We start from the raw sequence: 23,361 nt of genomic DNA, 5'->3' as shown, positions 1-23,361 counted from the left end.
AAGCAGCATAAGAGAAATCAATCTTTTCTACTGGGAGAAAAAAATTTAAAGGAGCGTGCCCATCTGGCCAACTTTTCTCCATAGTGATATCAGCTGGTTACATTTAAAATGAAGGAGCTCCGTAAAAGAATGTCCAACACCCCAACTAGTTAAATATTCTGTGATTCATTAATAGGGTGTCAGAACACATGTCTATGTATGAATTTTGCATGTACTAGAAAGAACAGTGCAGTTATTGTCAAAAAACCTGTGTTTTAATCCTCATGATGTCATTTACCTCTTGTGTTACCTAGAGGTAATTACTTCCTCTTTCTGGACCTGTTTTCTTCTGTATTTTTAGATTTAGATTTTTTTTGGTAAGACAACAGGGTTAAGTTACATGACCAAGGTCACACAGCTAGTTTATTAAATGTCTGAGACTGGATTTGAACTCAATTCCTCTTAACTTCAGGGTTGATGCTCTATCCACTATGCCATTTAGCTGCCCTTTAAATGTTAGATTTAGATTTAATAAAGCTTATAAAGTTCTAACCTCAAGAACTAAGATTTTTTTAACATCCCTTTCAGATTAAATTCTAAGATCCTACAATTCTTTAAAGTGCTTAATGGGATGTAGACTTACAAAAGACCTTAGAGAATATAAAATGATTGCTTAGATCCTTTTCTTCTGATAGTCATAATCTTACTATTATCTAGACTAATCCTTCATTTTATATATGAAAAGAGTTAAAATATGACAACCATAGAATGAGTTTTATACATGAGGGTGATAGAAAGTAACTTGGTCAAACTCAAGGATGTAAAACAATCAGAATTTGATAGTAGGTCCTAACTTCAAGTCTTAGTACCTTTCACCATGACTAAAAAGCACTTTGAACCAATGAAGATTTCAATACTTTCTGTATTTTTGTGATTATTACCTGAGATATGACCCATGAGAAAACTATGAATTTTAAATGCTAATCACATTGATAAAAAAGAAATATCCAACTCTGAGAATTCCTTCAGAGACTTATTTATTGAGGAAGAAAATCATCAAGCAGTTCTCAGGTTACCATTGTTTGCAGTTCAGCATAATGCCAGAAGGTGGCCCATGGTTTATATACTAGTTCTTGACTGGGAAAGTGATTGCAGAAGAAGTCTGTTGCTACTGTCCAGAGTGGGGATTCAGCATTTGCCAATTTCCTTTAAAGTCAGTTTATTATGGCTTCTCCTGCAAGATAAGCATTTGGTTAGGGAAGCAATACCAAAAGATATGTTTTGTGGAAAGGATTAGGATTTTTTTGTAACTTTGTGGGTAGCAGAATGGTAATGAGAAATTATCTACATTATCATATGAATACAATTATAGGCTCTATTCTGTGTTACCAATTTTGTCAAATATCAAATATGTCCCCTGCTACTATGTTGGTGCAAATATAGACTATGAATAGGGAGAAAAAGCATTCTCCTCTATCATATTGCCCAAATGTAGGAAATTATCATTATTGCATTTTAGTAAAACACTGTTTCAAACCAAATTACCTGGACTTCCCTCAGACATCCCAACTCATCAAATAAACATGTGGATAATGATCATTTTGATTGATCTGAGATATGGTATTGGTTTATAAGGTACCAATAGTTTAATATGTAGGTAGTGAGAAGCCAACCTGGATTAGGAAAATCAAAAATCTTCAAATAATTCTAGAAACTTGGCAGAAGTCCTGTAGTAAAGGAACAATGTGTCCAATCAATTAATCAATAAACATATATTAAGTACCTACTATGTGTAAGACACTATGCCATGTGCTGGGGAAACAAAAAGAGGCAAGGCAGAGCCAAATTGGTAAAGTAATGGTAGTACTTGCCTGAACTCTCCCAAATTCCCCCAAATGATTTCTTGAGTGGCAGAGCAAACAAAAGGATGTAATTGAATAATTTTAGAGATTAAGACAATATGGAAGGTCATTGGTAATGGTTTTCTTTACTAGGTTAAGATTAGAGCTCAGTTCAACTTGAGCCTCACCTAACAAATCACCAAAAGACACTGGGGACAGCTTCCAGAGCTCTCAGATCAAAGATGGTAAAGTAATCAGACAACAGTTCAGAAGGATAGGGATATTTTGCTGGCACTGGGTGCAAGGATCTAATGCTGTGTCCATGTATGGCTCCAGTTGCATTTCTAGTATAAGGAGAAGCACTAGTTGACTACATCATATACTACAGAGAGAGGTCACAATTTTGGGGCAAGAATAGTTATGGTTGGTTATAACAGACTAGAACACAAGTCAGGAGATCTCTCCTGAGATCATACCAATTTAGAATAATTGAAAATTTTGAAACCCCTAAAATATCCCTGAAAACAGCAGCATAAAAAAACCTGAAACTTAGCAAAGTACTCCTCTACCCTGGGTGTAGAACTCATCTTTAATACAAAGTTAAAAGTAAAAAAATGGGTTTGAAAAAATGAGCAAACTATAACAAAAAAGAATCAAATTATCAAAAGTTACTGTAGTGATAGGGAAGATTGACAAATTCATAAAAATAACAAAACCAAAATAATTGCTTCCAGAGTCTCAAAAAAATGTGATTTGGTTTATACCTAAAAAAGAATTCCTAGAAGAATTCAAAAAGGACTTTAATGATCAAATAAGGAGATAGAGAAAAACATTGGGAAATGACAGTGATGCAAGTAAATTATGAAAAAATAGTCATCAACTTGGTAAAGGAGGCTCCAAAAGTGAAAATACTGAAGAAAATAACAGTTTAAATAACAATAAAACACTAAAAGAGGCAAAAAATCAACTGTAGAGAAGAATTCCTAAAAAAAAACACAGGACTGGTCAAAAAAAAAGATATTCAAAAATTCACTGAAGAAAAGAATGACTGAAAAAGCAGAATTGGCCAAATATGAAAGGAAGTATAAAAACTCACTGAATGAAATAAGTCCTTAAAATTAGAATTGGGCAAGTGGAAGCTTATCAGGGAAAAAATATATAAAATCAAAATAATGGGAAAAATAGAAGAAAATGTGAAATATCTAATGGAGAATAAACAATTGACATGAAAAATAGATTTCAATTGGATTACCTGAAAGCCATGATTTAAAAAAAGTCTAAACAATATCTTGCAGGAAATTATCAAGGAAAACTGCCCTGATATCCTAGAACCAGAAATTGAAATTGAAACTGAATTGAATCCACATATCACCTCCTGAAAGACATTCAAAATAAAAACTCCCAGGAATTTCATAGCCAAATTCCAGAGCTCCTAGGTCAAAAAGAAAACACTTTCAAGTAGCCCAAAAAGAAATAATTCAAAAATCGTTGATCCACAGTCAGGATTATACAGGATTTAGCAGCTTCTACATTAAAGAATAAGAAGGCTTGGAATATGATATTCCAGAGGTCAAAGGAACTAAGATTACAATGAAGAATCACAACAAAACTGAATATAATCCTTCTTGGAGAGAAATGGAAATTCAATGAGATAGCATTCCTGATGAAAATGCCATAGTTGGAAAGGAAGTTTAACATTCAAATTTATTTTTTAGGTTTTTGCAAGGCAAACGGGGTTAAGTGGCTTGCCCAAGGCCACACAGCTAGGTAATTATTAAGTGTCTGAGACCAGATTTGAACCCAGGTACTCCTGACTCCAGGACCAGTGCTTTATCCACTACACCACCTAGCCACCCCCTATTAACATTCAAATTTAAGATTCAAGAGATGCATAAAATCATAAACATGAAAGAGAAATCATAAAGGATTCAGAAGGTTAAACTATTTATATTTATACCCCAAAGAGAAGTAGAAGGTCAAAAACATCAAGGTGAGGAAAAAAAAGGGGGGTGGGTGTGCTATCAATACCAGATTTCAAACTATATTACAGAGTATTATTCATCAAAACAATTTTGCATTGGTTGAGAAATAGAGAAGTAAATCAGTGGAACAGATTAAGTATGGAAAATACAGAAGCAAAGGAGCAACCTAATGCTTGATAAACCCAAAGGTATTAGCTACTATGGAAAGAACTTTTTTAAATCAGTTATGTCCAATCCTTTGTAATCCCATTTTGACGTTTTTGTGCCAAAGATATTAGTTTGCCATTTCCTTCTCCAGCTTATTTTACAGTTGAAGAATTGAGGCAGAGTTAAGTGGTTTGCCCAGGGTCATACAACTACTAAGTCTGAGATCCAATTTGAACTCAGGAAGAAGAGTCTTCCTGATTCTAAGTCCAGCATTTGATTGTGACACTGCAAGAAATTATAATATCAAAGGAATTAATGAAAACAATGTGAAATGTGGTCCAGCAATACCAGAAAGCAGTTTAAACTACAAAGCTCTAATTATTAAAATAATTTGTTTGTTTAGTTGATCTTCAGTCATTTTGATGGTTTTCTTGACCAAAATACTAAAATAGTTTGCCATTTCCTTTTCTAGCTTATTTTAAAGATGAGAAAACTGAGGCAGACAGAATTAAATGACTTGCTCACACAGCTACTAAATATCTGAGATCAGATTTGAACTTAGTTCTGTGTGAATAGGTGCACACTCTACTGCACCACCTAGTTTTATATTGGATAATAACTTAAAATTAGAAATATAATGAATGATCAATAAAAATACAATATCAGAAGCAATGGTATTTGTAAAATCCAAAGGGTCTAAACTATTAGGACAAAAATATAGTATTTGACAAAAAGTACTGAAGAAACTGGAAAGTAATCTGGAAGAAATTGGGCATAGACCAACATTTCACATCCTAAACCAAGATGAGATGAAAATGAGCATATGACATAATCACAAAAAGTAACATAATAAGCAAATTAGTGGAATGTAAAATAAATTACCTTTTAAATCAATGGATAGGGAAAGAATTTTGACCAAACAAGACAGGGATAGATGCTCAAAAGAAGTAAAATGGATAGTTTTGATTACATAAGATTGAAAAGTTTTGTACATATAAAATAAATACAACTAAAAATCAAAGAAAAGAACTGGGAAAAATATTTTCTAGTTTCTCTGATAAGAGATATCATTTTGAAACTATATAAATGTATAAGAAAAATAGTCATTCTCCAATTGATAAATAGACTAAGATACGACTAGGAAGATTTCAGAGAAAGAAATCAAAGTTATCACTAGACATATGAAGAAATCTTTAAATCACTAATAATTGGAAAAGTCAAAATTAATGCAATTCTTAGTCTACCTCATATTATCATATTGAATAAAGAGAGAAAAAAAGGAAAAATGACAAATACTGAAGGTGATATATGGAAACAGGTAAATTAATGCACTGTAGGTGGAGCTCTGAACTAGTCCTTCCATTCTAGAATGCAATGTAGACCACCAAAAAGCAATTAATCTATGCAAACATTTTGATCCAGAAATATGGCTATTCAGTTTATAGCCCAAAGTGATCAAAGAGAAAAGTAACCATATGCATATTTAATCGGGTTTTTTTCGTGGTGAAGAATTGCAAATGGATAAGTAGCCCAATAATTGGGGAATGGCTAAAATTGAATTGTGGTATATTACAATTGAATGTGATAGAATTCTATTGTAATTTAAGAAATAATGAAGATATGTGAATTGAGGTACAATGAAAAAGCACAACCAAGAGAAAATTTTTATAGTAATAGTAATATTGTGATAATCAGTTTTGAAAACTTTAAGTAATTTTGATCACACAATGACCAATCATAACTCCCAAAGACTCAAGATGATGCATACTATTCACTCCTAGAAATAAAATGGATTGAGTGAAGATTAAAGCATATTTTCTTCTCTTTTTCTTTCCTTTTTTTGGACATGGATAATAATGGAATTTGCTTTCCATGACTATATGTATGTATGTATGCATATTGTAACAAGTTTTGTTCTTGATTTCTGAATATGTAGGGGAGAGAATTCAGAACTGAAAATAAAGCAAAATTGGATTTATTATTAAATCAAACCATAAATAACATGATTTTATCAGGGTATACAGACATGTAGGATGTACTGAAAAGAAAATCTGTTAGTATTCCAAAATGTCTGGTAGCTTTTATGTCTTTGTGATGGGCAAAATATAGACTGCTCCCTTGAAATGACTTTTCTTTGACCAAGAAAAGATATACAGCTATACGTTAATAATCAACTATTTATTAGGAAATTTGGAAAGTTAGAAGTCTCAGGAGTGGAGAAACAGATTCTTTGAAGTATATGGCAACCTTGTGGCAAGAGGCACTACTAGCAAATTCAGAGGCATGGAAAAAATAGGTCAGGGTGGACAAAAGCTCAAATTTTCTCTCAAACTCTGCCTCTTATGAATAGACTCTAAGAACAGGAAGTAAGGCTAATTAGATGTCATACTTAGATTTTGTATTTCCAATTTGGTGGGGAGGAGGAAACTGCAGGGTAAATTTATACAGATGGGGTATTTATGAATTAATTCTCTCTCATAAATAAGTCCACATGAAGTTAACTTGGTCTGAAACATTTAAAAACTAGTAAGACAATGTAAGAGCAGAGAAAAAAGCAACAGATGATAGCAATTATTTTAGCATTGCTAAGAGCTTAAGTAATTAGTGAGGGCAGTAGGTGGTTAAGTTAATAAAATAAACATGGTTGTGGTGCAGTTATTCTCCAATGAGATGGATGGACACTTGGTTCAGGCTTTTCTCCAAAGACGCCTTCTTGTGTTCTCCATCTTGATAAAATCAATCTCTTTCCTTAGGGAACAGATATAAAGATGATAAACCTAATAGGATATACAAAGTGAAAGCCCATGGTGGGAGAGCCAGCATTTCATCATCTTACTCTAGAATTGGGGAAGGAAGCAGGTTATTAAGCCCTTTAAGAAGGGATCTCACAACCAACAATTTGTTCATCTTGGTACTCACACAGCAGCATTGCAGAAGGAACATTTGTTTGCATAAGTATGACTATCAGAGCCACAGAGGGGCGCATATTCCATGGTACAGAGAGTCTGATGGTAACTTGGGCATTTAATCTACATATCCCTCCCCCCCAAAAAAAAGAATAGATTAGAAAATCATAAATACATAAAATTGGAAGGGATATGTCAAAGGTAAGATCCTACACATGAGGCCCTTCACAATCATGGAAAGTTAATCAAGACCTCTAGCTCCATTTCTAGATAGTATCAAATATTAGGAATCTCCTCCTTTTATTGAGTCACAATCTGACTTCCCATTACTTCTTTATATTTAGTTTTACTATATTCTTAGTTTTACACTTTGTGACCAAAAAGAGAAAGCAGCATCACCACATCACCAGCACTATCATCATCATCATCATCAAACTAAGATTTATGTAGTTGTGACTATTGCTTGACACTTTATAGATATTACCTCATTTGATCTTCACCACAAGCTTAACCAGGTAGGTACTTTTATTATCCCCATTTTAAAGATTAATAAACTGAGGCAAACTGACATTCAGTGACTTGTCCAGGGTCATATAATTAGTAAGAATTCAAGAGCAGACTTGAATTCAGGTCTTCCTGACTTCAGGTCCGGTACTCTACTCGCTATGACCCCTCATTGTAACAACAAGAACAAGTATTTATATAGCATTTTAAATTTGGCAAAATGTAACATCATTCTATTTTCATAGAAGCACTGAGAGATGGGTCCTGTTATTAACCTTATTTCACAGATGAAGAAAATGAGGAAAACAGAGATTAGGCCTAGGGTCACATTGCTACTAAGTGTCTAAGACAGTGTTTTAACTCAGGTTTTTCTGATCCCAAAACCATTTCCTCTTTCTTCCATATGAAAGTTTGTTGACTATATGAAGACAATCATAAATAATGCAGCCAGGATGTCATCTCTTCTCAGGCTAAATATCTCCCAATCTTTCAAATCTCTTTTAACATGATTTTGAGCTCTAGTTTAACTATTCCACAAATTTTCGCATGATATAATCCTTTGCTAAATAAATTAGATATATTTATCACTAATCCAGACTAAATGCACTCTATTCTTTCCAGATTCTCACTACTTGCAAGACCTTATGTAGTCCCATCTAGGAGCTGTAATGAGGTGCTTTATAATAACAATAACAAGAAATTTCTTACATTTGTAAAGTATTTTAAGGATGAAAAGTGCTTTTGCATGCTATTTACTCCCAATGTTATTTGGGCAAGTTACCTAACCTTTCTAGAGCTTAGCTTTCTCATTTCTATTCTAGGCTTCTTTGAAAATAATTAATCAATTCCCCTCCCCCCCCAAAAAAACATGAATAAATAAATGAAAGTATCAGTTGTCATTGTTATTTTACAATTCAGGAAAATGAGATTCAGAAATTTCAGGTAAAGTAGTTTCCCCAAGGTAGTAACCAAATATTATCTGAACCAGAATATCAATTCACTCTGACCAGAGACCACTCAGACCAAGCAATTCTGATCAAGTGCCACCAGGAATTTTTAATTTTCTTTCAAAATTTTATGAATTTTGTTCTCCAGAGGTCTTTTTTTTTTATTCTTATCATACTGTTGCCCATTCAGAATAGGGAGTTGCAGCAGTGAGCACAGTTTCTTTAAACTGGACTGAACCTTAGCATTCATCTAATCCATGTCACACAATGAGAGCAGGAATTCTCTCAACAAATCACCCATCAGTGGTCATTAATTTCTGCTTGAAGGGTCAAGGACAAAGGAACTCACTCATCTTCATCATGTCATGTTGAGGAGTTGATAGGATTGATAGGAAATGTTTTCTTATATTGAGTTTATACCTGCCTTTCAACAACCTCTAATTATTGCTCCTGAGTTCTATGGGGACAAAGATCTCATATGTATATGAACATAGAGAATCATGGAAGTTAGTTCAATGAATATTAATTGAAGTTTTCTGTGAGCAGAAGCAGAACAGCATATATTGTAACAGTAATATTGTACAATGATTATCTGTGAACGATTTAGCTTTTTAAAGTTATCCAACTCCCAAGAAAGAACTAATGAAATGTGGGTGCTGATAGAAGCATGCTATTTTTCATTTTCTTAAATTTTGTTTTTTTCACTACATGACTAATATAGAAATATGTTTTGCATGATTATAAATGTATAAACAAATTGCACAGGGAATAAGATGAAAATAAAAGGAAGGAAAAAATTTGAAAATTTAAAATACACTAAAATTATTTTTACATGTAATTGTGGAAAAAATAAAATACTAAAAAAAAATGTAGCTTTGACTCCTTCCCTTATCCCTTAAATTTTAGTTGTTGAAATATATTTTATCCTTTAACAAACACTTTTTTCTTTTCCCCTTTGATCAATTTGTTTTTTCTTTTTTGAAGAGCTTATATATGTGACAATTTTTATCGTATAATATTTTCTTTTTTATACAAGTAGAGTTTTAAATTTATCTACAAGTAAGGGTCCTCAGAACAAATAAGGTTTAATAGGTTTTCATTTGTAATCAAGTGTTTCCTGAGTTCTTCTTCTTCTTTATATCCTTCTGCCTTTTCTTTTCTTATTTAAGGCAATGGAATTAAATAACAAGGTCACACAAGTTAAACAATTATTAAGTGTCTGAGGCCAGATTTGAACTCTGGTCCTCCTGACTTCCAGGCTGGTGCTCTATCCACTGAACCACCTAGCTGCCCTGTCTTTTGTTTTCTCAGAGCACTTTTTTTTTATTTCCCAGGAAACTTTACCTTCTATTGCTATCACAATTGTTTAGACAAGTCTCATTTCCCTGACCTGAGATAAACTCATTAAGGGTGAAGTCTATCTTAATTATTTATATTCTTTTCAATCCCTAACAATTTAGCCATCAAATATAACAGGCTATAATAAAATAGACATAGAAGAAGCACAAGCTGATTGCATTTAACAATTGTGAAAGAAGGATAGGAACTCCAAGGTGAAACATTAAACTTCCACAAAGTAGCTAAAAAGATGCTTTAGGAAAACATAGAGAGCAAGATTTTCTTCTGGACTATTAAATAATGAACATTCTGAATCTGAAATAAAACTTCACAAACAGAAAAAGAACAGCTTTGGCAGAATGATATTGAAACTACCAGTTAAAAGAAAATTTCCACCAATTTTCTGAATTGTCACTATAATGACAGTGTTGAATCTGTTGATAAAAGATGCATGTCATAAAATATTAACTACTCCTATTCAATTTCAGGCAATAGATTTTTAGCTTTTATTGAAATTCTTAATTTTCTTGTCTACATTTGTACTTCTCAAGTTAATTAAGGTCCCTCTAATATGCACAAGTAGATTAAATACTAGGCCCAAACTCTGTTTTCTACAAGTTGATGGCATCTAACGTGAAAAGAGGGCAAGTATCCTTTTTTTAAATAAAAATCAATAAGATTATTGTTTATTTTTTTCAATCTAATACAGTAAGGAGTATGCTTTTATCAACTTAGGCTGCTAGGTAAGGCATTTACCTGCAACAATGCATTTTTGTTTTTTGTTTTTGGTGTTTGGGTTTTTTTAGTATCCTTTTTTAGATAAATTTTTACTTGTACATTATGTAATACTATGCAGAAATCCTAATACAAGTTGCTTTTCTGATAAATCATTCAATGGACCCATAAGCTTGTGGGTTCTTCTTTCAGAACACAATTAGGAAGGAAGCAGATTCAAATAATTTATTTCAGCCCTTTTCTTTCATCCTCTAAAATATTTCATGCTGCTGAAGGAAAAAAAAAACTGCAGTAGTGCCCAAGGTTAGCATAATTTTTAATTAGTAGGATCTGTCATTTGATTGTTCCAACTGGAAAATATTGAAAGAATCAATGTATGGCAGGGAGTAACGCAGGAGAGAAGCTGAGACAGCTGTTACAACAGCTGCAAGATCAGTATTGTCTTGGTCTGTATACTCCCTTGATATTTTCTTTCATGTTTATTATGAGGTCCTTTCCCCTTTTGCCAGCACTAGACTTTACTCTATGCTGTTCCCATTTTTGTCCCTTAAACCTCCATTTTCTTTCCCTTTCTCTGGTAGAACCAGCGTGTGCTACATCTTATTGATAGGTGTTAAGGAGGTGGGAAGGTGGGTTAAACAGGACAAGGCAGACTTTGTCACTTCTGTGAGGGGAAAGGAAACTCCCCAGGCTTTTTACCTGGAATTTTATTTGGTGAGATTAATTGGGCAGAGTTCACCATCTTGTGACTTGTGATCACAAGTACTTTAGCTCTCCTATATTATTTAATGAAGCTTTACATTTACATATTTTTGTACTCTTGTTGCATTGATTCAGTTGTTTTGTTTTGATTTTTTTTAAGGTTTTTGCAAGGCAGTGGGGTTAAGTGGCTTGCCCAAGGTAGCTAGGTAATTTTTAAGTGTATGAGGCTGGATTTGAACTCAGGTACTCCTGACTCCAGGGCTGGTGCTCTATCTATTGTGCCATTTACCTGCCCCAGTCTATTGAATTTTTAGAAAATCATGATTCTATTAGTCATTGTGAATTGTACTTTAATTATATAACACTGCTTCTTACAGTTGTATCGAAAGCAAAGGTAACTGAGTGTATTGTTTTGCGTTCTCAGAGAATGTATCTGCATTTTTCTGTTTTTGTTTTCATAGTTTATGTAGCAGAGACTGCAGTTTAGAATCCATCAGATAAGAAACAAATCTTCTATGCCCAAATTAATTCCTAAAACTAATGATCATGTACTTACACATTCCCCATCATGCAGTTTCCTGATGTTCAACCCTTTTTCTCTGGAAGAGAGGAAATTCAGGGTCAGTAAATCTTGTAAAAAGGTAAGTACTAATGCAGTTGACTAGTTTGTACCACAGACCTGATAAAATATCCTGATTTGATCCTTAGTTGATCATCTAGTTCTATATTTTCAAGTAATGGTCCCAAGGATATCCATGTTATTAGTAGAGCTTGGGTTCCAACCTTAATCTCTTAATTTCCTGAACAGTATTTTTTTCTCCTGCTTCAACTACCAGCTTCCATGAGGCAGATCTCTTCCCAACATAAGAAAGAATTTTATATAAACTCAAGTGACAGAGAAATGCAATAAAATGCTTCAGGAGATGGTGAACTCCCTGTCATTTGAAGTGTCTAAAAGAAGGTGGGAAAACAAGATTACAAAGGATAACAAAAGGACTTCTAACTATAGGGAAGGATTGGACTAGGTGCATTCTGGGACCTTTTTCAATTATGAGATTTTTTTTTGTGGTTCCAAACTTTTTGAGTTTCTTATTGGCCTCCCTCCTTCAGGTTCAATCTATTTTCCATACAATTGCCCAACTGATTTTTCCTAATGTTATTGGCTCCCTATAGTCTCTAGGATCAAATTTCAACTCATCTACTCTTCACAACTTTTACCCTTTTTACCTTGTCAGACTTCTAACAAATTACTACCCTTCTCCACATATGCTATGAGTGAGTGACATAGGTCTACTTGTTGTCTACATACTAGGCTCCATCTTTTGCCCCATATCTTATACTGATTGTTGAACATTCCTAGCCTGCTCCCTGCCCCTACCTTTTAAAATCCTTGACTTCTTTCAAGACTTCACTGAAATACCACTTCCTCCATGAAATCTTCCTAGTCCCCTAAGTTGCTAGAACCTTCCCCTTTTAGGTTGTTTTGTATCTTCTCTGTGTCCATTTTTTTATATGCCTACATGCATACATGGTTTCTTCCCTATTAGAATGTAATATTGGTGATGGTAGTGGTAAAAGTGATGACGACGACAGTGTTGAGATGGTGGTGCTGATAGCACTTATAGGGTGCTTTAAAATTTTCAAAAGTGTTTTTTACAGGGGTGGCTAGGTAGCATAATGGATAAAGCACCGGCCCTGGAGTCAGGAGTACCTGGGTTCAAATCCGGTCTCAGACACTTAATAATTACCTAGCTGTGTGGCCTTGGGCAAGCCACTTAACCCCATTTGCCTTGAAAAACCTAAAAAAAAAAAGGGTTTTACAAATATTTCATGATATCCTCACAACAACCCTGGGAAAAAAGGATATTGTTACCCCTATTTTACAGATGGAAACAAGGAGGCAAATCAAGGCTAAATGACTTGACTAGAGTCACAAGAGTAGTAATTGTGTGAGGAAGGATTTGAACTCAGGTCTTCTTGACTCCATGTCCAGGATACCATTCATTGTATATCTTATAGGTCTAAAGTAAGTTTTTTGATGCATTTTTTCTTTATAAGAAACTTCTAGTAAATAGTAAGCACTTACTGCTTACTATTAGTTTTTTAATTGGAAGAATTGGTTCCCTTGAGGATATAAGTTATGTGAACCTGAGCTAACTATCTTAATCTTGTACTCACGCATTGGTAGCACAGAGTGAGCATTCATTCACATAAGTGTTCTTATCTGTTCAGCAGATTGGTTTGTAGACTCCAGGGCATATTATATTTTTATTGGTGCTGGGGTATCCAGAGCAGTCAACCTTCAGGTAATAGACAGGCGAGAGTTCCATTATACTCTTAGAAACTTCTTTTTCAAACTCTTATGCTGATGTAGAGTGTCCCTGTTAAATCAATGATCATTTTTGAGACCTGAGATTAGACATTCTCCCTCCCTGCCTGCCTTTAGAACAGTTCTAAATTTAGAATTGGAAGGTCTGGGTTTAGCTACTGCCTCTGAAACTTACTAGCTGAGTGTTCAACAGCAAGTTACTGCTTTTCTGACTCTCAGTTTGAATATCTGAAAATAAGGAGGTTGCAATAGAAAGATCCAAGGTCCCTTTTAACTCCATATCTATTGATGGGGTACACTATAATTTGGTATTAGAGCTTATGTCTGAGAGAAGTCTTGACATATAGAAATATAGACTTGGGAAATTCCACTATGGCTAAGACACAGACTTGGGAAAAATCCTTTCTTTCCATTTGATTTCATGATAATGTAAACTATGAATCTGTATGCCTGAGAAGGGTGTTTTTGATATAGAAAAGCAACCCTGAGAGAGTTCCTTCCATCTGTCCCTGCACATTTGAAAATGACTTTAAGTTCCTAAAATATACTCATTCCCAGACTAGTCCCTAATTGAGAATTGTCTCCTCCCCTTTGATCTCACCTGCAATTCTTCATTCCTTAGCTCACTTCCCCGGTCCTTTCTACTGGGAAAGCAGCAAAGACTGTAACAGCTTACCATTTGACAACAAACAAGAGTCGGATTCTTCTACTTAAACTAATCCTGTTCTCCTTATGATAGACTCTCAGCTTAACTGGTACTGAGTGTCTCCTATTGCTGTTGATTTAACTATTGGCAAATAATTAAACTTAGCCTAAAAGGGATCTTTTGTCATGTGTGTGTTGTCTTATAAAACTGACTCCAGATCAGCAGAGAACCTCAGGTGAAGGGCTTTGCTCCACCCAGGTCCAAGGATCAAGACTCCAAAACTATGAAATTGTGCTCTCTCAAAAAACCTGAGTTTCTTAACTCTTCAAAAAGAACTATAACAGATGAAGCTAGACATAGGATGTGAGAACTGGTCATGTGAGAGACAATTCTCTCCTTTTACTGATGAGAATGTGATGATGCCTAGAAAGACCATGGGGACTTGCTCAGGATCACACAATGAGTGGGTTAATTTTTGGTAAAGTCCTCTCAGGAATTCAGGAAATATATATGTCAAGAAAAACCTTGAATTTCAAGGGACCCAGTACATTCTGCTTTTGCAATTAGACTGTTTTGCTAACTGAGGCATCCTGATCATGAAAATCCTACTTTTTCTAGTTAAAATAGTTATGATGGTAATTAGCATCTCTAGGTCAACTCACATCCAGTGAGATGCATATTTTGAAAATATTACATTCCTTTCTTTGTGTCTATTGCTAGGGTAGATTTCTGTGAATAGATTGTACTCTCTGAAACCCAACCTATGGATTAAAGGGGAAGGGGCTTAGGGTGGGGGAACTGCAGTTAAAGTCTATATAAACCTGCTTTGCCATGCTTTAGCACTGCTCTCTGAATTTCACTATCTTGGTGTGTCAGTGAGTTTGTCCTTTTCCTTGAGAGAAAGTAAATAAAGACTTGCTTTTGTTCAGACTCTGTTTCTGAAAATTTCTTTTAGGGCAACTTTATCCCACACAATTTTGGGGGACTCATTCAGGATAAAACCCCACTTAAGACTCTCTTGGATACAGTTGTGACAGGCACCAAGTTAACTATTTTTTGCAGCTCATTATTCAGTACCCAGGCAGATCCCTTGAAGAGTAAGGGAAAGAGCTTGAAGAGAGACTCAATTCAAGCAAAATCAAAAGTTTGAAGACCTTGGAGGCAGTACAACAAGGTTTCTGCTGTGGAAATTGACCCAAGGAAGATTTCATGGTCCATAAGTTGTGTTCACAAGCTCTGGTATGCAAGACCTGTGAGTCTAGGGAAGCTTAAAGTGGTTAGAATGGACAAGACCAGTGAGCCCCTGGGTGACCCGACCTCTGACACACCTAATCATTTTGAATCTGCAGATTGAGTCTATATGATGGGTTAAAGATTAAAGACAGGGGTAGAAATACACCCAAGAGGCTAGAGTACATAGGAAGAAATGCCAAAGAAGTGGAGGTGGTTTGAGTCCATAGGGCAAGAGTATCTCAGATGGTTTGTATCCATAGAGATGGGTGGGTCAAATGCAAAACAAAATAGCAAAGTGCTACTGTCACTTGTTGAGGTATCAACTGATAGTCCTTTAGGATCTAGACAGTGATTGGGATGAAGTACCAAAATATCAGGGAAAGGAAATGATTAAATACTTTTGTATAATTTGAGCTTGAGCCCCACTAGGAGGAAATGTCTTCTGTCAAAGTTTGGTTCCTCCAAGGACTGGATGTGCTAAAATTTTAATTTATAGGTAAATTCTAAAACTCCTCTTCATGAAGAAGTGAGTTATGCAGTCTTATGACTACCTCTGGTGGGTCAATTTGTAGTAAAGGATGAATGTAAAGAGGAGGAAGATAAAGATAACGCTAAACAATGAGATCCTTTATTGGCCTTTCCCTCCCTCTACATCCCTCGACCAATACCTGTCACAGTTCTAGACCTGCAGATTCCTCCCTTGGCTCTTCCTGAACCACCACAGGGAGGGATGGATGGAGGAGACTTGATTAACTTAGTAGGACTCCCCACAATCTCTCCACATGCCCCCCTCGAGAGAGAGAATTGAAACAGCTCCAGTAAGATCAGGAAAATTTCCCCCTCTCTGGTATCATGATGCAAGCAGGAATTGAATATGTGAATGCCCCCTTAAGCAGTAGTGAAGTAAGACAATTTAAGAAGGAAAGGAAAGTATTAGTTGAGGACCCAGAGGGAGACACTGACCAGTTTGGGGGCTCTAATCTGTACACCTGGTTTGAGTCAACTGCTATTGTGGGAATTTTGTTCACTGGAGAAGAATAGGGACAAAAACAGAAGAGCTACTATGAAAACCTAGGATGACTCCCACCCTTTAGAGGGGAAGAAAAGTTCTCACTACAAAACCCAAATAGGGAACATAACAATGATATCCATCAGAAAAACATGAAAGAATGAAAAGATCTGATAATTCAATGGATTAGGAATACAGAGTTTAAGAGTCAAAATCTTAATAAGGTCCAAGAAATCCACTAAGAGAGGGATGAAGCTCCCTTTACTTTCTTGGACAAATTAAAAGAGCAAATGAGGAAATATTCTGGGATGCGCTTAATTAACTTTATAGCCAAAATTTACTAATTTATTTTGTTACTAATTATTGGCCAGATATTAATAAAAATTGCAAAAGATTGAGGGGTGACAATACAAACCTGTAGAAGAATTACTGGGAATAGCACAGAAAGTGTATGTGAGTGGGGGGGGGGGGAAGAAGGACCAAAGAAAACAGGTTGGTTAATGTTCCATTCACTAAAACAGAATGAAGAAAAAATTCAAGTAATGTTGCAAACAGGGCAGACAATGGGTCAGCTAGCATTGAATCCTCTGGAAGGTGGTGAAGGCTTCCAGAATTGGGGACAGGATAGGAAGCTCCCCCTCAAGGGTGGAGAAAAGAGATCCCGGGATAGCCCAGTCCCACTGATTTGTTTTAATTGTGGAAAATTGTGGAAAAGAAAGGAACATGAGGCAACTTTCAGGAAAAGAAGGAACAGAAAGTGTTCTCACTAATAAAGCTGGAAGATTGGAGGGGGGGGATGGAGCAGGGGATATTCCAATTAGGTTATGGGATTTTTGAGCGGTTGTTTGCCTTCTCAAAAGTTATACCAGTTAAAATCCAGAAGTGTTAAATATTAAAACCGTTGAAGGGAAAGGTGTATTGTAAAAAGTGGAATCATATATTACAATGTGGTCTATATAGCTGTAAAAAAAAATAAAGTTTTAAATAAGGCAGTGAATCTCATAAAGAACACTATCTACAAGGCGGCTAGGTGGTGCAATGGATAGAGCAATGGCCCTGGAGTCAGGAGTACCTGAGTTCAAATCCGACCTCAGATGCTTAATAATTACCTAGCTGCATGGCCTTGGGCAAGCCACTTAATCCCACTTGCCTTGCAAAAACCTAAAAACAAACAAACAAAAAAAAAAACACGATTATGTACTAAAACCAAAAGGAAATGGAAAAGAATAGTGAAACAGTACATTAAGGAAAAATGTGAGTTGTATAGTCTGAGTAATGAATTTGAAAGACTTGGGAAGAAAACAAAAGTTTGCAAGGAGAAGTGAAAAGGCATAAAGAAAGGGGTTCTTGAACCATTTGTGAAGTATAGAAGTTGCTTAAAGTATGTAGAAAGAAGGTATGAGCAAGTTTGACTTTGTATAAGTAAAAAAAAATGGATTTGGGGAGCTCTGAAAGTGATTTAAAAATCAATGTAAGAAGAGAAAAAGTATAGAGAGCTGTAAGTCTAAATGGAGAGGTATTTTTAAATGAGGTTGGGGGTAATTTGAAAATCACATTAGACTACCACCTTTGCTGAATCTGGCAGTGGAAAAACTGAATTAAAGGGATTTGTAGAAATGTAAAAAGTTTGTTATGACATTGTGATATTCCTCAGTGTTCTAATATTAAGAATTGTTGAAGAGTAAGGATAAAAACTCTTATAAGTTAGAGCATTGAGAATTTAGAATTGTATTGATAAATATAATAGGAATTTGAAAACTTTTAAGTTTGGGAAAAGAAAATAATTTAAGGTTATTTTGATATGACTTGGAATTTATAAGATTGTTAAGAGAAGTGAAAAGAAAACTATAAAAAGGGATTTGGGATTTGCTTTGTTGCAAAAGTTCTAGCAAATAAAAGGAATATACACAAAATTGAAATGTGTTATGTATAATTAGTAAACTTTGTTTAAGAACAGATGCAAGCTAAACTTTTTGGGAATTTAAATTGTCTTGTAATAATAAACAATGAATTAATTGAAGTTTCATCTATCATATTTGTAAAGTTTTGTAATGAAAATACCAGAGAATGCCTCGTTAACAGTCTATCTCAAAGTTTTTTGATCTAGAGTCTGTGAAACCTTTGTTTTCTACCTTGTATATATATATAGGTATATAAAATGTAATCAAAGTAGATTAATTAACATCTGTAATTTAAGAAGAAAATGTATCTATTTGAGATCTTGTTCTATGTAATTCTTCCTGGTATAGGTAAAAGCTTACATTAGGGTTTTAAAATTATCATACATAAAAGATTAAATTTCTGAAGAATCTAATTTTCTTTTTGAAAACTTTTGAAAAAAATTAAACAATCTTTTTTGAAAATAAAAAAATCTCATTTCTTTTAGAATAAAGAGATAAATAACCTTATAAAATAGAGATGTGAAAAAGAAATTTATGTATAAAAGAAAAAAGATATTCAGGTATAAGAGAATGTGTTTTGTTTTACTTTAAGAGATTGATATGTTTAGTGTGGAAGCTTTATGGTTTTTTAAATTTTTATTTATTTAAGGCAATGGGATTAAGTGACTTGCTCAAGGTCACACAACTAGACAATTATTAAGTGTCAAAGCCTGAATTTGAATTCAAGTCCTCCTGATTCTAGGACAGGTGCTCTATCTACTATACCATCTAGCTGCCCCTGAAACCTTATGTTTTATGTAGATCAAGAATTAAATGATTGGGGCAGTTAGGTGGTAAAGTGGATAGAGTACTGGCCCTGTAGTCAGTTGGACGTGAGTTCAAATCCAGTCTCAGACACTTTCTAATTATCTGTGTGACTTTGGGCAAGTCACTTTACTCCATTGCCTTGCAAAAAACAAACAAAAAGAATTAAATGTTCAATTTTAAAGAACTAGTCTCTTAAAATTTCTTTTAGGGTAACTTTACCCCCCACACAATAAGTAAAGCATAAGTAGCAAAGTCAAGTCTTTGTCTTCTGACCTCCAGAAAATTCCAGCTTTTCATTGATCTGATACCAGGCATAGAAACTCACTTTTTGCCCTTTTGCATCATCTCCTGAAGGAAAGGAGAAAAGAAATGATTGCAAAGAATTCAAACAGATTGAATTTAACATTTGAAAATCATTTCCTAATTTTATTAAATCTTAAAATGTAGCAAATAAAGTCTCTCTTTCCTTCCTGTTGCTTTCTGGGCAAGGTTAGAGTCAGAAAAGAAGGAATGAGGCGCAGTTGTTCATAAGACTTCTTTTAGTCAAGGAAAAACTGACATTTGTGCTAGCAGTTAATTAGATTCCTAGGTTGTTTTGGCATGTCCACTGGAAACAAATATTTATGAAGTCTATTACTTTTCAAGATCAGAAAAGCTAACCAGAATGATCTATTAATATTAAACCCTGCTCATCTTGTGATATCATTGCTCCCATATATATGCACATGATGCCCACACATGATATACAAAATTTCAGTGACATCATTGACATTTCCCCAAGACTTTCTGACCCAGTGTCATCCTAAATTCTAATCCTCAAATGCCTATATAAGTCATTTATCCAATTATTACTTACCAATGATAACATCTTTATGTTACCATTGTGACCCTAAAGCTAACTTAAACTATCTTCTTAATTACCATATTTTCTAGAAACACTGGACCCAGAATATGCAGGAGGTCCAGAAGAAGTCAAGAATGAAGCCCCTCTCAGCTGAAATAATTTGTTATTTACTGAACTCCCAATGTGCCCTTGAGAGTCGAATCAGCGACAAGACAAGCACTAATCAGTCTGCACCAGACTGATACACTATTTGTGCATCTGAGATCCTTTTGGATAAGTTAACTATCCTATCTTCATGATTCAACAGTGCTCAAAGAGAAGGGAGGAGGGACTGGTGCTGCGACTGCCTTAAACTCTCTTTTTTGCTCCCCCTCCCTTTCTCTGTCCTTTTTCTCACCTGGTAGAGGGGAGAAGTTTTTCCCTTCCCTTATGAACAACAGTTCTGTAGATATGTCTCCAGGGTTACTGTTGAGCATGTAAGAATAGTATGGGTTACACAATTTCTTATGATGCTATGGTCATCTTTTCCTATTACTTGCTTATATCTATCTATTCATGACATGATAGTCCTGACCAAAGAACTATCATTTCGATAACATTTGAGTGACCAACTTTGGCACCTCTTACATTTGATATTGAAAGATAACTATTTTCACTGGTTTATATGAGTTTTATTTTATTTTTAATAATATTTCTTTTTTCCCCAATTACATGTTAAAACAATTTTTAACAATTTTAAAGTTTTGAGTTACCAATTCTCCCTTTCCTTTCTCTCTTTTCATCCTCCTGAGATGATAAGCAATTTTATGTAATTTATGTGCAATCATGTAAAACATTTTCATATTAGTCATTTTATATAAGAAGACTCCAAGAAAAGACCTCAGTTTACTCATCTACAAAATGAGGTTGAACTTGGCCTCTGAAATGTCTTCTAGTTCTCCTAACAAAAAATTTGATAAATAATAATAATAATAGTAACAATAACCACAATATTACTGTGCAGCTAGGTGGTACAGTGTACATGGCCTGGAGTCAAGTAGACTGTTCTAGATTCAAATGTAGCCACAGTCATTTACTAGCTGTGTGACCCCAGGCAAGTCACTTAACCCTGCTTTCCTCAGTTTCTTCATCTGTAAAATGAATTGAAGAAGGACATAGCAAATTACTTCAGTGTCTTCTCTAAAAAAGCAAACAAAAAACTCCAAACTGGGTTGCAAAGAATAAAACATTACTGAAATGACTGAACAATAACAAAGCAGCTTACTTGCATCAGTTTTGTTATCCATTCCTCAACTTAGATAAAGTCTGTGAAAACTGAATTTTACCAGGTCTGCATTTCTTCAGCATCAGTCCCCTTTGGCAGAAAGAATAGAGTTGGGGAATATAAAAAGTGATTAGCTTTCATTTCCACACTAGTTATGTGAGACTGACAAAAGCTAGTTATAATTAGGTTGCTATAAAACAGGGGAGTGGGAACTGTAATCAGGGACAGAGATTCATGCAGGGAAATTAGGCTGCAGTCTCTGTAATACCTAGCCAGTGGGGAACAAGGGGAGGGGCTTGTATTTCCAGATAGGAAATAAAAGGCTGACTCTTTACTCTCCACAGGGGTACTTGTTTTCACATTACCTGTGCTTAAGAATGTTACAATAAAGGATCTTATTCACTTGTTTTTTTTTTCAGGGAGTTAGTTTGAAGAGGTGAATTTTGTGAATATTGATTAAGGTTGGGAAAGGGAATGTATAGGATTTTTCCAAAAGTTCTCAAAAAGATGGAGGCTAGAGATTTGTTCTGGTAAGGTTTCTGGCATTAGAATGAACAGAAAAGAGGGATTAAGGAAGAAAAATATGATTTGTGGCATTCCTCAGAAATCTGGTCAGGGAAATTTGACTTGTTGCTTATAGAAATATGGTAGAAATCCAGGCCAGGGGAAAGGACCTAAACCTTCCTTAAGATGCTAAGGTCTAATCAAGGAAGGGTAACAAATAGAAAGATAGAAAGTAAGTATCCTACAAGCTCAGTTAAAAAAAAAACCTACCCTTCCAGCTAGGGGATATCTTTAAGGAAGTAAAAGGGATAGAAATCAATGATAATTCAGGTTTCAGAGCTTAACTATTTTTTCATTTAATCTTTGATTTTGGTAGAAATCTGTAAAACTGGCTACTCCCAAACTTTTTTTTTTCTGGAAACCTTTTTTTATTCATTTTGAGCTTGAAACAAATAATTAATGATAAAAGTTATACAATTAAGCAAATGTTTGGTACAAAGTAAACTGCTCCTCAGTCCTTCAATGTTTGAGGCAAAGTCAGTTTTCATTTTGGACCCTTTCCCCTGTACACTCTTCATTCATTTGTCTATGCTAAGTTATTGTTGCCTTTTGGAAGGAAGGCTCATTGCACAATCTTTAATAACTCCTAAACCTGAAGATAACACTGCTCACACATTTTGGTTCATAGCAGTTTCATTATAAACAAACATCACATTCATCTAACTATTTTTAAAGGTTTTTTTGCAAGGCAAATGGGAGTTAAGTGGCTTGCCCAAGGCCACACAGCTAGGTAATTATTAAGTGTCTGAGACAGGATTTGAACCCAGGTACTCCTGACTCCAAGGCTGGTGCATTATCCACTATGCCACCTAGCCACCCTAGCTATTGCTTTTTAATATGTTCCAATGTTGCTGAAACATCATAGAATACTCAAAATTATTTTACTCAAAGATAACACTCCCTTGCTCCATATTCCTGTAACTGTTTGCAATGACTCTTTTATAGTTGGAAAATCCATTCAAATCAAATGGAATTGAACTTTATTCTACTTTTTTAATTACACACACACACACACACACACACACACACACACACACTCAAAAGAGTTCAGTCATCTTCAACAGAAAACCAAAGTATCTCCATTTCATGAATGACAGTACAATTAAAGCTAAAAATAATACAAAAATAATTTGAAAAAATCCCTTTTACTGTACACTCTCAAATAAGGCAAGAAGATAAAAGACAATTTTTTTCTAATAACCAGAAAAATTTTTTGTCGACTCAGCTGGGTTTTGCATCTCACTTCTAAGCAAACCAAACCATATTCACATGTGTGGTCAGATGTGTATATTCCTTGTAGAATAAAAATCCTTAATCTGTTTACCTAATTCTTCTAATTTTTAAACTATTTGACTAATACAATTTTAGAGCATTACAGTATCACATGAGACAATGATTTTAAATGATTGCTTCTTTGAAATATTAAGAACTTGTGTACATTTACTTGGCTTGTAAAGAATTGAAATATTAGAGAATGAAAACTAACTTTGCCTTTAGAGAGTATGGCTCTTAAAAACTAATTCTCTTAATTCCATATTGATTGATTTTATTTGACTTCTAAAGCTAACTTGTATATAGGTTCAATGGGGTGATTTTTTTAAAAATGGATTTCAAAGCTTCAGGGGCCTTGTGATTTTCATAACCAAATTTGTTGCTTTGCATTCTCTCCACTTGACCAGAAGA

At 34.6% G+C, this 23,361-nt stretch overlaps 1 pseudogene; it reads right to left on the bottom strand.

The window, feature by feature from the left end:
• Positions 1 to 1,092: 1,092 nt before the first annotated feature.
• Positions 1,093 to 13,411, bottom strand: LOC141500423 (ovomucoid-like; annotated as a pseudogene).
• Positions 13,412 to 23,361: the final 9,950 nt, after the last annotated feature.

This window comes from Macrotis lagotis, chromosome 1, assembly GCF_037893015.1.
Source record: "Macrotis lagotis isolate mMagLag1 chromosome 1, bilby.v1.9.chrom.fasta, whole genome shotgun sequence".
NCBI lineage: Eukaryota > Metazoa > Chordata > Mammalia > Peramelemorphia > Peramelidae > Macrotis > Macrotis lagotis.
Note: the sequence above shows the minus strand (reverse complement) of the source record. Positions and strands in the feature narration are given on the sequence as shown.